Source organism: Rousettus aegyptiacus, unplaced genomic scaffold (genome assembly GCF_014176215.1).
Source record: "Rousettus aegyptiacus isolate mRouAeg1 unplaced genomic scaffold, mRouAeg1.p scaffold_m13_p_1, whole genome shotgun sequence".
In the NCBI taxonomy this organism is placed as follows: Eukaryota; Metazoa; Chordata; class Mammalia; order Chiroptera; family Pteropodidae; genus Rousettus; species Rousettus aegyptiacus.
This window is the reverse complement of record NW_023416284.1, coordinates 133,886,166-133,900,189: the sequence shown is the minus strand read 5'-3', so window position 1 is coordinate 133,900,189 and position 14,024 is coordinate 133,886,166. Positions and strand designations below refer to the sequence as shown.

The 14,024-nt window shown below is 29.9% G+C and overlaps 1 pseudogene; it reads left to right on the top strand.

Moving 5' to 3' along the window:
- Nucleotides 1–3,930: 3,930 nt before the first annotated feature.
- Nucleotides 3,931–4,049, top strand: LOC118606847 (annotated as a pseudogene).
- Nucleotides 4,050–14,024: the final 9,975 nt, after the last annotated feature.

The window sequence follows — 14,024 nt, the reverse complement described above, 5'->3', positions numbered from 1 at the left end:
AGTCCCTTTGTCTGCAAAACTTCCTGTTATAAAATTGTTTCTACGGGAACATCAGATCTGATATTTATCATTTCAACTCTTCCAGGAATGCCAACCTCAGAATATTTGAGAGGTGATTATAAAATATTATTTTTAAAACAGTTTTAGCAAGTATGAGTAAGATACCACATTCTGATTGAAATGATTAGAAACACCACTCCTGTGAATAAATTAGACAAATAATCAATAGATTTTAATAACCTAAATGTTGTCCTCAATCATCTAATGGATCACCCTTGAGATAATTAGGCCAAGAGTTTAAATAGGATGCTAAGGACCATGATATTTAACTAAATATGTACTTGTAAGATTTGTAAAAGGAAAAGAATTCTCTACACTAACACACAGAAGCAACTCTTGGCCTTCAAACAATGTGGAAGAAAGCTGCTTTTGCTTGTGAAGAAAAGACACTGGACAAAGATTGTTTCAAAAAAGGATCACTGTAAGCAGGTTAATCACTTTTGCAGTCCCTTCCCTTTAGTAATAAAAATTGTAATCTGGTTAAAATATCCAAGTTTTACCACTAGCCAAACCTTGGTTATAACTGACCATACTCCCAATTCCTAAGATGGCCAATGGTTGTCTAAATTAATCAGTGTATTCTATTCCCATGATTGGTATTAGGGTACATAGATGATGTAAACATTCCAATCATAGTGAATCTTAGAGTTTTTCTGACAATGTTGGATAAAAGCATTCACTTCTGTATTTGCATGCGGAAGTATGCCGGTGTGAAAACTGGAGCCATCTTTAGGAATGCTGCCTGAATTTTATGCCAACATGAACAATGAAGAGATCACAAACATATAGGGAACCAGAATATTAAAGTAAACTGGCTCTGAAATTTATTACCTTTGAACAGCCATTTAAGAGCCAACAAATTTCTTGATTGCTGGAACAAATTTGAGTCAGATTTTCCATGACAGGTAGCTAAAGTCATTTTATCAGATATAATCACCAACAGTTAATTAAGTATATTATGTTATTAATAGTTTTATCTTCAGTGTATAAAGAATAAAATTTAAATGAATAATAAATTATGATATCTAAACAATATTAAAAGTATATCAATAATAAAAAAAAGGTTAAGTCTCATTAACTAGAAAGTCAAGAAGAGGAGTAAAGTACAGAGGGAATTTATCTTGTAAAATATTAGCCTTGTTAATGTATTCACAGAGGTTCCAAGTAATATGGGCTTATTCCTTACTAAAATCTCTATGCTAAATCTGCAGGAAAGGACTGAAAATTTAAATAGAAAAGACAGCTTTTTTTAAAGCAATCTTGAAGGTTCTCTAATTTAAGGACCACTTATGAGGTCTAAGGACATTCAAAACAGGATTTGCTGTAATGGGACTCCTTAGGCTATTCTCAAAGAAGGGGTTGTCAAGTCTTAGAATAAAAGAAGAAATTTATAGACTCATTTAAAACAATAGTCTTTTAGAGTTTCAGGAACAGCAATCTATTAAAATAGTATAGAGATTGAAATTTTGCTGGAAACATTAATTTTGGGATGAGACATAAGTCCAAGTAGAATCATCATGGGCATATAAAAAGAATTATGCATTTTCAAACCTCAGAAGAATATTTGTTAACATCCCCTTTGGTATAAATATTATTTTGGTCACTAAGAAATTGCATATATATTTCTTTCCCAACTCTGAACACTATTACCTGACACAATGTAGGAGGGCACATCTTTTCTACTTTTTTCATTCTTTCCTTGGTCCATGAAAAAGAAATTTCTCTTAATAACCTCTGCTGTTCCAGGAGAGTACAGATAACAAAATTTTCACCTTTTCCCCAGCTCTCACAAGCTTTAACCTCTTCCTATTGTAGCAGTAGTAACTTAACTCATTCTCTTAGCCATAAAAGAACCTGTATTTACTTATCAATGTGTTCAGAATTCTTATAGGTCAATTCGCATCTTCAAGTCAGAGCAGAGAACATAGATATACTGTTTATAATTTTACTAGAAATCTTTAGATATATCTTTTATATTGAAGCATATAAAACTTTACTTTTAAATGCTCACATTCTAAATATTAAATGAATATTTGTTGATGAACAATAATTTGGCTGGAGAGAAAAGAGATATTTAAAGAAAGACTAATGATAAAACTAAATGATTGGTTTTAGGCAATAAAAGATAAATGTGAAATAATGTCTAAAGAGTGTAAAAAGAAGGTGGCATGATTATAATATAGTGATACTACCTGATGCTATCTTTGGTATAGTATTAATAGTGTTAAAATTGTTCTCCATGTATATAATCTGTTGTTGGATTATTATTTAGATTATTATAGTAGCTTCCATGTATTAACTGCTTACTCTGGTTCATACATTTAAATCTATCTGCAACTATCTGAATTAATTCTCACTAATAGATTTAAAATGTAGAGGATACTTTTTTAAAATGTGCAAGTTTTAAAGAGCTAGTGCAAGAAAAAGGTAAGAAATATTGCATAAGCTATAACTAACTATAAATTATAAATTTTACTCCTTAATATCAACATGAAAAATAATTGTTAGGGTTTTGAGAGATTTCTAGGACAAATAGTCAAAAGTACCCTTAATGCTTTAAATTAAAAGACACATACAAAATGTGATATCTTTTAATTAAAAAATATTATTTAATAAGGTTTTGTCAGACTGCAATTATAATATTAAAAAAACAATAAACATATAATTTAGTAAAACCATTTACTGCACTATAGCTAAGAAGCAGCAAACAATCCATGGCTTGTCTTTCTGTTCATTTCAGTATTTGGATGGTATTTGTAAAAATAGATAATAATGAATCACAAAAAATGTCATATGCATCTTGCCTGAGTCATTAAATATTCAGTTAGGTTAGCAAAGATATGAAACCTCTTTTTCCAATTCATCAGACTTGCTCAGCATAATTTTCCAGGGCTGATTTCACAAAGCACAACATCCCTCATAAAATTGTGGAGGAGATTATATGTTCTCCTTATACTTCTCCAAAGATTTCTTGCAAAATTATAAACAGCTTCAGCCTATTATTTTCAGTATCCTAATCTTTAATGCAAGACACTTTATGGTATTCCTCCACTCAGGGTTCTTCCTCTTTCTCTTCATTTATCCAGAACTTACCCATTCATCAAGGTCACTACACACCACGCCTGGAAAAGTTCCTTAATAACTCTTGCTGAGAACTACTCTTTCACATAGCTTATATCACACACATTAACGCTTTATCATATTCTAATAGCATTGTTCATAAATGAATGTGTATTTTATAATCGTATATACTTAAGCTCTATGAGGATATTTCTTTTTTTTAATCTTCCTACAAAACTTGCATTTTTAAGCTACAATAAATATATTTTTGATAAATTGAATGAAGTACTTCTATGTGACAGGCGAATCTAACCAGAGTGCACCTTTGAATGCTCTTCAAAATGCATGAAGTTCTTTTGAGTCACATTTCTGGAGAAAAGTGGATGTCAATGTAAATCTATTCTCTCTTCTTTGGCAAAAATTTGCAAGGAGCTTCCTGTGGCAGACCCATGGATCAGATAACAGAGCAGATTCTATTACTACTGTAATTACAAGTTGGCTATTTTTTCTGAACACTTTGTTATACCTCGATGTAGACCGGAGGCATATCTTATACTAATAAAATAATATATTCACTGTAGCCTCCTCTTCCAGAAAGCTGATCATGACACATACAAGATAAAAAGTTCCTTTCCTTTGTAACAAAATATTAGCTGAATTTATTCACATGCAGATGTAATCTTTGTTTTTTCAAGTTAGAATGATTGCTGAAAACTGACTGTTAATGGTCTTGAAAATGCTTGAGTTGACAAGATATTTTGAAGTATGATCGCTATTTCCAGTTCCCAGTCTCCTCTGAAAGAACCTCCTGTCTACAGCCATGCCACTCGGACCATGCCTGATCTCTTCTAATCTTAGAAGCTAAGCAGGGTTGGGCCTGGTTAGTACTTGGATGGGAGACTACCTAAGAATACCAGGTGCTGTAGGCGTTAAAAAAAAAAATAAAAAAAAAAAGGAACCTTTCCAACTGCCACCTATGGTTGTCCCATTTTGAATATGGGGCATATGCCTTCCCTTTAATCTAAGTACAACCAAATAGATGCAGAAGAATCCTGCTCCAAAGAATAACAATCCATCTATCGGACTGAGTTAATCAAATAGTCTCTCATGATAAATCTGAGAAAAGATGTTGAAGAGAAAAGGAGATAAAGTTAAAACAGAAAATAAATGTAAACCAATCTCTTATTAAGAAGTTACAACATCCCGAATTTCCTCTCTTATTGAGGGTTTGGTAATACAGATATATGAATTAGATGATTACTTCTGAGTATGTTAGGCAAAATTTTGAGAAAAATATTAATTCAAACACTGAAGTGCTGGTATTAATACATATAAAGAAGCTCACACCCATTCTGCTATAAAAGTCTTTTTTTTGTCTCTAGTCCTGATGATTAGACCTCTAAAAAGCAAGTTCAGAAAGAGATTTAGAACATAACTGAGCTTTGCCCCAAATTTTAAATTATTAAAATTTTAAAAATATAGGAATATTGAAATAATTATACTATGATACCCATATACCTAACATCTAGTTTCAGTAATTATTAATTTTTACTGTAAAATTTACACATGTGTAAAAAATTTATTTCCTAAAACATTTGATAATAGTTTTCAGATGTCAGTTGTCTTTTCCCCTTAATTAGTTATCATTGGTCTTCTAAGAATAAGAGTATTTATATAAATATGCCATTATCATACCTGACAATTAGCAATAATTTCTAAAATTGTCTAATATTCAATACTTATTTTAAAATGTTTATATTTAATAATTTAAAATAAAATAGAACTAAAAAGAGAAACAAGCAAATCCACTATAATTTTTGAAAAAGTAACATACTTTTTCAGGAAGAAAAAAGGCAACAAAAATCAGAATGAGTACAGAATATTTTAATGTAAACTTGATCTAATGGTATACATAGGAAACGGCAGCCAACAGCGATTGACTTCACATACTTTTCAAGCACTTATAAAAATGAGAAACACATTGATTATATGCTAGAGAAATATCAAAGAATTAAAAATATGTAGAGTTTATTGTTGATAAGAATAAATTATATGTAAATAAATAATAAATGTTTATTGATAACAATTCCCAAATATTTTGAAGGAAAGAGACTAATATAAATAGCTTATTTATCAAATAAGAGATCACATTGAAAAGTAGAAAATATTTGGAAATGTATATACTAGGTGAAAAAACATTTGAAAGTCAATTATTTTAAAATTTCTATAACGTATTGGAATAGGTAATTGATGCCTCAAAATGTTCAAAGAAGAAAGTATAAAGATAGAGTAAAAATTAATAAAATAGAAAATAAAAATAGAAAAAAATCAGCAAAGTTTAATTTAGCATTTTAAAAAGATTAATACCTGAAAAATCCATTAAAAATTAACCAAGAAACAGAAAAAAGGCACAAGTTGTCAGTATCAAAAAAATGAAAAAACATAAAAACACTACACTGATAGAGGCAATGAAAACAAGGTAGATTAATTGTGAAAATGCTTTCTGTTTTCATTTTATCCTCTATTTTTGATTTTTGAAATGTGACTTTACAGTTTCTCCAACAGAAAGTTTGAGTCTATTTCAAAATCTCTTGAATTGAGTCTTGTCTTGTAATTTTCTTAGCTAACACAATATGATAAAAAATTATGGTATGTGAATTCTAAGCCTATATCTCAAGAGACCTTCCATGATTTCACTTTCTGTCTCTGTCGGACACCCTCCTTCTTCTTATGAGCAAGCCAAGTTTGCATGAAAGGATGAGAGATCATGTGAAGCAAAGAAAGACAGAAAGACAGAAAGACAGAAAGACAGACAGAAAGACAGACAGAAAGAAAGAAAGAAAGAAAAAGAAAAAGAAAAAAGAGAAGGTAGAAACAAAATTCTTGTTTTTTGCAGATAATACGTTTTTATGTAGAAAACCCAAACCTACATTTAAACTGCAAAAATTAATGAATTTATGTATTTCACTGGACACGAAGTCAATGTACAAAATGCAATGCATTTTTTAAGCCAATAAGCCTTAATGTAATTTCTTTCTTAGAGCTATTTTGGGAATACATTATCAAAATATTAGGGTATTATAAACATCTGTGATGCCAATAATTATGAAAATTGGAATGAAAATTCTACAAAAAAAACTGTGTTCCAAAATTGATGAAAGGAATAGAAAATGTAATTAGTCCTATTACACTCAAATTAATTAAAATCGCCCCCCCCCCCAGATAAAATTCCAGGTGAAGATATTGAAACAAGCAAATAAATAAAAAATACCAATCTTAATAATCACTTTTATAAACTGAGGAGTGGGGCTATTCCAAACTCTATGAGTTCAGCATAACTTAATACCAAAACCCTACAATTATAATATCTCTCATGAGCACATGCAAATATTCCCACAGAAATTATCAAGAGGAATTCATCAAGTAATAAAAAAGACAGTATGTCATTAAAGATCAAATAATTTTAGTAATAATTTTATTTTTAAATTTTAATAAATATACATTTTATAAATTATTAATTTAGCAATAATTTGAATTATTCAATAAAAACATTAAATGATTTTAGTAACCATTGAGAGCTGTTTTCTGAATCGCTTATTTCATTAAGGGTTGAAAAATGTTGATTTAAAAGAGTTATTAGATAACATTCTTCTGTAAAAAGATTTTTTTACATCACTCAGGGATTCACTATACTTCTTTCTTTAAAAAAAGTAAATATCTCTATTGTTTCTTTTTACCATTTTTAAAAATAGGACATTGGTATTGTAATTGCCTCTGATGTTAGAAAATTTATTTGGTTTTGTTTGAATTTTATTTATTTATTCTCAATTTCTTTCTTTTGAAGATTATGGTTTTTCCTTTCTTCCTCCTTTTCTCTCTTTCTTCCTTTTCCCTTCTCTCCATCCTTCCCTTCTTTTAGTCCTTCTTCCCTTCATTTCTTTTATGAAGAAATTCTCTGTGCTGAAATTGTTACATGGTTAACCATGAGTAGCTCATTCTTATATTCCTTAAAAATCCCTCCATTTGTCTTTGAATATTTCTCTGCTATCTGTTACTATAAAATATCTTAAATGCATCTTGGACTTCCTTTGCTCCAGACCTGAAATCAGTCTTCCCCAAATAGCCCTGATATATTGTTAACAGACAGGTATTTACAACCCAAGTTCTGAACAGTAGTTAAATTCATTCGTGTATTGAATTTCTATTCCCTTTCAGTAGTTATAAATATAAAATATATTTTGTAAGTATCATGAGTTCATATTAAAATATCCAAGTCAAATTTGTTATTACAGGTTTTTACTTAATTTATTTGATTTTTATTTATATTTCATTTCAGTTACATTTAGAAATTAGTTCCTACTAAGATTAGTAAAAGTACATATTTGCTTTATTCTACAATATTTAAAAAATAGTTACAAAGTTATATTATCAATATCACTATTGACATTAAACCACTAAGTAAGGTGTAAGATTATTTTGCAAATTACTAATAGTTTCAGGTTACTAATACTAAAATTAGAGTGATATAAACCTACCTTATGCAACTGAAGCAGAAAAAGCAATCCATAGAAAAACTAACGAAAAGCAGAATTTGAGACAGAAATGAAGATATGAGACCAAGTATTCCTAGACATCACAGAGCATGTCCTTGGTTTATCATTAATGCCTATTTAAGTCCTTGTCTCTAGATAGTCCTGAGTCCTACTGCTAGATTCACCCTTCAATTTTATGAAATATGAATTTTAATATCCCAACACCACCATACTTTCTTTGTTTTTGTTCATTACATGATGTTTTGTGTTTTTTTTTTTTTTCTGGAAAGTAATAAATTCCTTGCTAAATTAATAAACTTATTTTAATGTTGAGAAAACTTAGAATTAGGACTGTTGTGAAACTTAAACAACTATTTTACGTGCGTGTGTGTGTGTGTAAAGTAGCACAGCTAGGAACTAAATGGAGGTTTGTCTAACTATAAAGCCCACCTCTTTTAGAATTACACTATACAGATACAATTCTTTTAAAAAATCGCGTATTTCTTATTGCTTGTGTTATCTCAAAAACTTATTTCCATGGCTTGATCATCTGAATTGAGTTTGGGTTAAGGTCAGTATCAGGATTTTCTTCCTGCAAAGTATTACTTTACCTGTTCAGAATACATCTCACGAGCTAAGTAAATATGTTGGAAATTCCAAAAATATGAGATATCATAGTTCAAATAGATTTGGCCTTGTATGGTTGACTAATTAAAATCATTTAAGAAATAAATATGCAAGGATTACTACAAGCATAATCATCGAAATAAATGTGTTACTAATAATATCAACCTAGCAGCAGTAGTGATTGGAAAATGTATGGAGGATTTTGCGCTCCTTATAGTTTTCAGAAGACCTTTGCTCTCTCAGCCTCAAGTTTGTCACATCAGAGAGAGTAATAGAGGAAGAAACAAAGCTATCCTATATTTGCTTGACTCTATCCCAATCTCATGGGGATTATAGCAAAACTTTCTGGAGTGTAAAAAGAACAATCTGGTCATGGTGGATAAGTGAGAATCTATATAAGACTATGAATAATTATAACAATTTAGCTTCTGATTTAAGCCTAATTCCAATACATAAAGTTTGTCTAAAATTTTTACAGTATTCATGGCATTCGTTAATATTTTGAGAGCCAAATATTTCATATGAATTAAATCTATTTTCAGTATCTTCTAGTATCTTAATGCCAACATCTATTTGTTAATTTTACCCCAGTGTACTACTAGGTCAATTTATTCATTTAAAAAAGTTATTGAAACATTACCGTTTTTGCAGAAATATTGTTCTATTACTTTAAAAATTGCATTCTAAATGCACATGTCCACGAATGATATCTTTATAATAAGTCGTAAGTATTGATAGAATTAAGCAGTTACTGATAAAAGAAAGAAATACATACTTTTCTTTTTAAGGTAATTCCAAAATTTTATGTAAAGTCAAGGCCAACAAAAGTAGCTGTTACTTGCACAACATGTGTGTATCTTATTTCCCAAGCCCATCATTCACCTTTTTATGTATCGATTTCTAACTGCATTTAATAGATATTTCCTTTCTTTCAAACTTCCTATCCTATTTTATCCCTAGTATACTGTGACAATGTTGTCCAATCTCAAGGCAGATAGATTTAGAATTAGAATATACCCATAATGTAATATTTCACTATTAAAATATTAACAACAAATATAAAAATAATAATGTTTAAATAATTGGAAACAAATGTTTTAATATTAGATCTATAAAGAGTGTATAAAACGCAATTATATAATTTATATGAGAATGATTGCTTTTGAAAGGTAATGGCTTCTTCATTGGTAATAAGAACCAAATTTTGTGGCATCATTTCAAGATTAAACACCTGCAATATACGCTGATATCCAAGAACAGAACTAGGCTAAAGCTAAAATGAAGCCTTGTGTGATCATTTTCAGCATTATAATTTCCTGCAAAATCTGAGTGATTTGCAGAACTGTGATAGATTTCCCATGAATAGGATGGTGGTGAATGCTTTGTAGATTCAAAAATAGTTTTGCTGAGGCAATGAGAAGTAATACACTATCAGATTAGAAGCTGTTTATATTTTACCAAGCTGTTTGTAGTTTGTATTTTAAAGCTCAGAAAGAATTTGCCTCTAAACATTGCAAAATCCTGTTTTCCTTATTTTATTTTATTTTTTGCATTTTGCTTGTAATATATTTTAATTCCCTTGATAGCTCTCCTTTGATGAAAAAGATGATTGTATTCACAATTTAATAATAAAGTATTGTCTATTATTAAATAACAGTTTTATGGGTGTAATTATCAAAATTTGTGAATTTGCAATTCTGTGATGTTTTGAAAAAATTTTCTATCCTAAAATATTTTAAAAATCAGAAAGAAAAATTTACAGAGCTCTATGGAGGTATTAAGTCCTAGCAAATGGAGACCTGAACTAACTGAATAATGAAGGGCTGTGAAAAGAGCTTTCAAGGATGTTTCATAGGTTTACTCTAACAGGGCCATTGACTGAAACCACCGTGATTGATTTCACAGAGTATTGTTTATATTTATGGACCCTGATTTATATCAATATCACATTAAGACACCATCTTTCTGTGATGCGAGATGCAGTGGTTTATGTTGCTAAATCAGTAGCAATATCTTGACATACAAATACAAAATATTACAGAAATGCTTATGTACTGAATTTATTGAACTGTGATAAAATGTTAAAGCAAAAGCTGAAGAATATTCTTAACACAAGGAAAGAAATTTATATCATATTTATCCTCCACGAGTAGTTATATTTCTTATGGTACCAACCAGAATTTACATTTATTCATTATTCATAATAATATAGCATGCTTACCCAAGAAATTAAACATGGCAAATACTTATATGTGGCAGCAGACACTCCACTTAAAATTTTTTTCTTCTGTAATTTTTAAAAATTGTTTGTAGCCTCTGAACTTATGAATATTTAACACAAGGCTGCACTCTAGAAGTTTTGCACCTATGTCAGATGTTCACGAGCATTTCTTAGTGCAAATTTTGATGTAATTTTAGCTCTACCATTTTTGCTTTCTATTTGTGCCAGTGGTATTTTTATTATTTTATTCCTTCATTACTCCTTTTTTTTGTGTTAATCAGGAATTTCACATTAATTCATTTTATCTTTTCTATCAGTATTTTATTACTCATTTTAATTTTATTATTTTATTGCTGACAATGAAATTATAACATATGTTCTTAACTTCTTAATGTCTACTATAATTTATTATTTTTGCCTTATCTCGAACAATGCAAAAACCCTTAGAAGAGTTTAATTCCATCTGTCATGCCCATCTTCATTCTATTCATGTTATTTATTTTATTTCTTTATGTTATAAACCTGTAAGTATTGAAATTCAGGTTGTTTTTAACAGTAAGTTTCTTCTCAGATTTTCAGATACCGATTCTGTGCTGTTAGTTCATTCTTGCACTTTCACATTTTCATATAAAATCTTTTTTTAGGTTAAAGAATTTTCTTTAGTATTTCTTACAGTACAAGTCTGTTGGTGAAGAATACTTTCAATATTTAAAAGAAATGTATGTCATCTTCAATTTTAAAACATATTCTGCATAAATATAGAATTCTAGATGAACAAGTTTTTCTCTCCTTTTGCCATTTAAAGATGCTAATCCACTGCCCTTTGGTTTCCATAGTGTCATTGAAAAGTTAGTCCTATTTCTCTTCTTCCACGGAAGGTAATGTACCTTGGTTTTCCTCTTGACGTTTTTAAGATTTTCTCTTTATCTTTGAGTTTTAGCAGTTTGAGCATAATATGAGGTTTTTTAAAAATATATATATACTTTTTTTCTTGTTAGAGTTTACTGTGATTTTTGAAACTGTCTTCAGCCTTACAAAATTCTTGGCTTTAATTTCTTCAGCTATCACTTACATCACATTCTCACCTATCTTCCTGGGACTCCAATTAAACATACATAATATCATCTGACAGTGTCCCTCATGTCTTTGACTTTGTTTTCCCATTCTTCTTGCTTTCTCTCTGTGTTCAAATTGGTAATTTTTTATTTATCTGTATTCAAATTCACGAATCAAAATATTTTTTGCAGTTTCAAGGCAACTGTTAAAACCATCCAATGGACTTTAAAAATTGAAATATAATTGATATTCATTAAAATGTACAAATCTTAAATTTATAGGATAATAAATCTTTTATATCCATATACTCATGTAACTATACTTCAATCAATGTATAGAATATTTCAATTACCCTAGAATATTCCCTTATGTCAATTGCTTCCTTTCTTTTTTCCCTTCGGAGAGGTAATCATTTTTACAATTTCTATCTCCATAAATCAATTTTGTCCCCTTTAACCTTAAAATAATTCAGATCACTAAATATTTGTATCACGTGGCTAATTTTAATATACATCATGCTTTTTGAGGGTTAGCCATGCTGTTATGTGTAACAATATTTCAACCTTTTTGTTCTTGAGGAATATTCCATTACATGAATGTATCATAATTTATTTATCCATTCTCCTGTTTTTGAATTTTGGCCTGTTTGTTTCCAATAGTGGTCTATTGTGAATAAATTGACCATAAATTGGACAAATGCATTTATTTTTGAGGGGTATACATCTAGTAAAGAAATAACTATGTCAACATATTTTTCAAGCTTCTACCAGTTATGTCTGACACTTTCGATGGCTGCACATCATTGTCAATCTTTGATATTATCAGTCTGTTTAGTTGACCCAGGCTAGAAAGTATGTTTTAGTTTGTATTATAACTCTAATTTATAAATTTAATTTTTATTTCCCTGATAATGAATGATGCTGAATAATAATCTCATTGACCATTTAGATATTCTTTTTTATCTTTGACTTGGTGTGCGTGTGCCTGTTCAATCTTCTGTCCATTAAAAAAAAAAATTGTATTTTTCAAATTGATTGTTAGAACTTATTTATATACTCTGAATTAAATTCTTAGTCAGATATATGTATTGCAAATATTTTCTACCATTTTCTGCCTTGAATTTACAATTTAATAGTATCTTGGATAAGCAGAATTTCAAATTTTTGTAAAGTCAAATTTATATTGTTCCTTATAGTACTAGTGCCTTTTATATGTTACTGAGAAACTTTTGCATTCCTCAGAGTATAAATATATTTTCATACGTTTACTTACACAACTTTATTGTACTGCCTTTCACATTTAGGTTTTTGACCCATTTCAAATTAACATTTGTTCACAAAGTATGAGTCAAGATTTCTGTTCTTGCTATATAGATATGCACCTACTATGTTTATTTACTTAAAGTACTTACCTTCCCCCATTGAATTGCAGTGACACTTTTGATGAAAAATCAAGAGCTATCAAATAAATTCTGAATTTCAGATATGGTATTTTACAGTTCTAAAGTGTCTTTTGATTTTTTTTTTTTGATACATCTAATTCTCCATTTAATTACTCCATCTATTGGCTCATTGTGTTCAACTTTTTCTCTATTTTCTTTACTATGTAATTTAGCATTTAATCATCCGTTAACATTGACATCAGGTTCCTCTAGGTCTGGAACTACAGACTGCTCTATTTCTTGAATATCTATCACTCATTTCCTTATTTGCCTGCCTAATAAATCTGTATTGAATGCCAGCCATTGCTGAGGCTCTAGACTATGTTATAATCCTATATAAAAAGGTTTTTCAGTAGGCACCTCAAAATTTAGTTTTAAGCTCCTTTTAGGGTAAGTCTATCTTAATTTTGGCCTACTTCTTGGATATAGCCCTGACTCCGAAACCTTTTTGAAATCTGAACTCAGTGCCTGGGTTGGTCGTTAAGGTCATTCTGCTCTGGTTGGGCTGGGACTCCATCACTATAGCAATTTCAACTTTCGAAATCTCTGTTCAGCTCTGCTATGCCTGACAGAGTCGTGCCTTGTGTATGCATAACATATCAGTTAGCCAAGGATCTGTACGAAATTTTTGCGCAGAATTTTGAGATTTAGTCTTTGTGGCTCCTTTCTTTTCTATATCCGGCCTCCGCAACTTGGCCCCCTTTAGCAAACCCGAATAGCAATCTCCGCTTCCACATCCAGTAAAACGGTTGCTCTCAGCTTAAGTTCTATTTCTTACACAACTTGGAAAATGGTTTCTGAGAGAAAATCAAAATAAATGTGTGGCTTACTTTATGTGCTGCTCTTTTCTCAAGAACCGTAGGCCTCTGTTGTTTGCTGTTTAATGTCTGAGACAGTAGCTTTACATATATTCCACTATTTACAGTTGTTTATGATAAGAAAATGGGGCTTTTATAATGAGGATAATATCAGCTACTTCATCATAGCCAGAACTAGAAGCTTTTTTTCACATAAAATAATCAGTTTT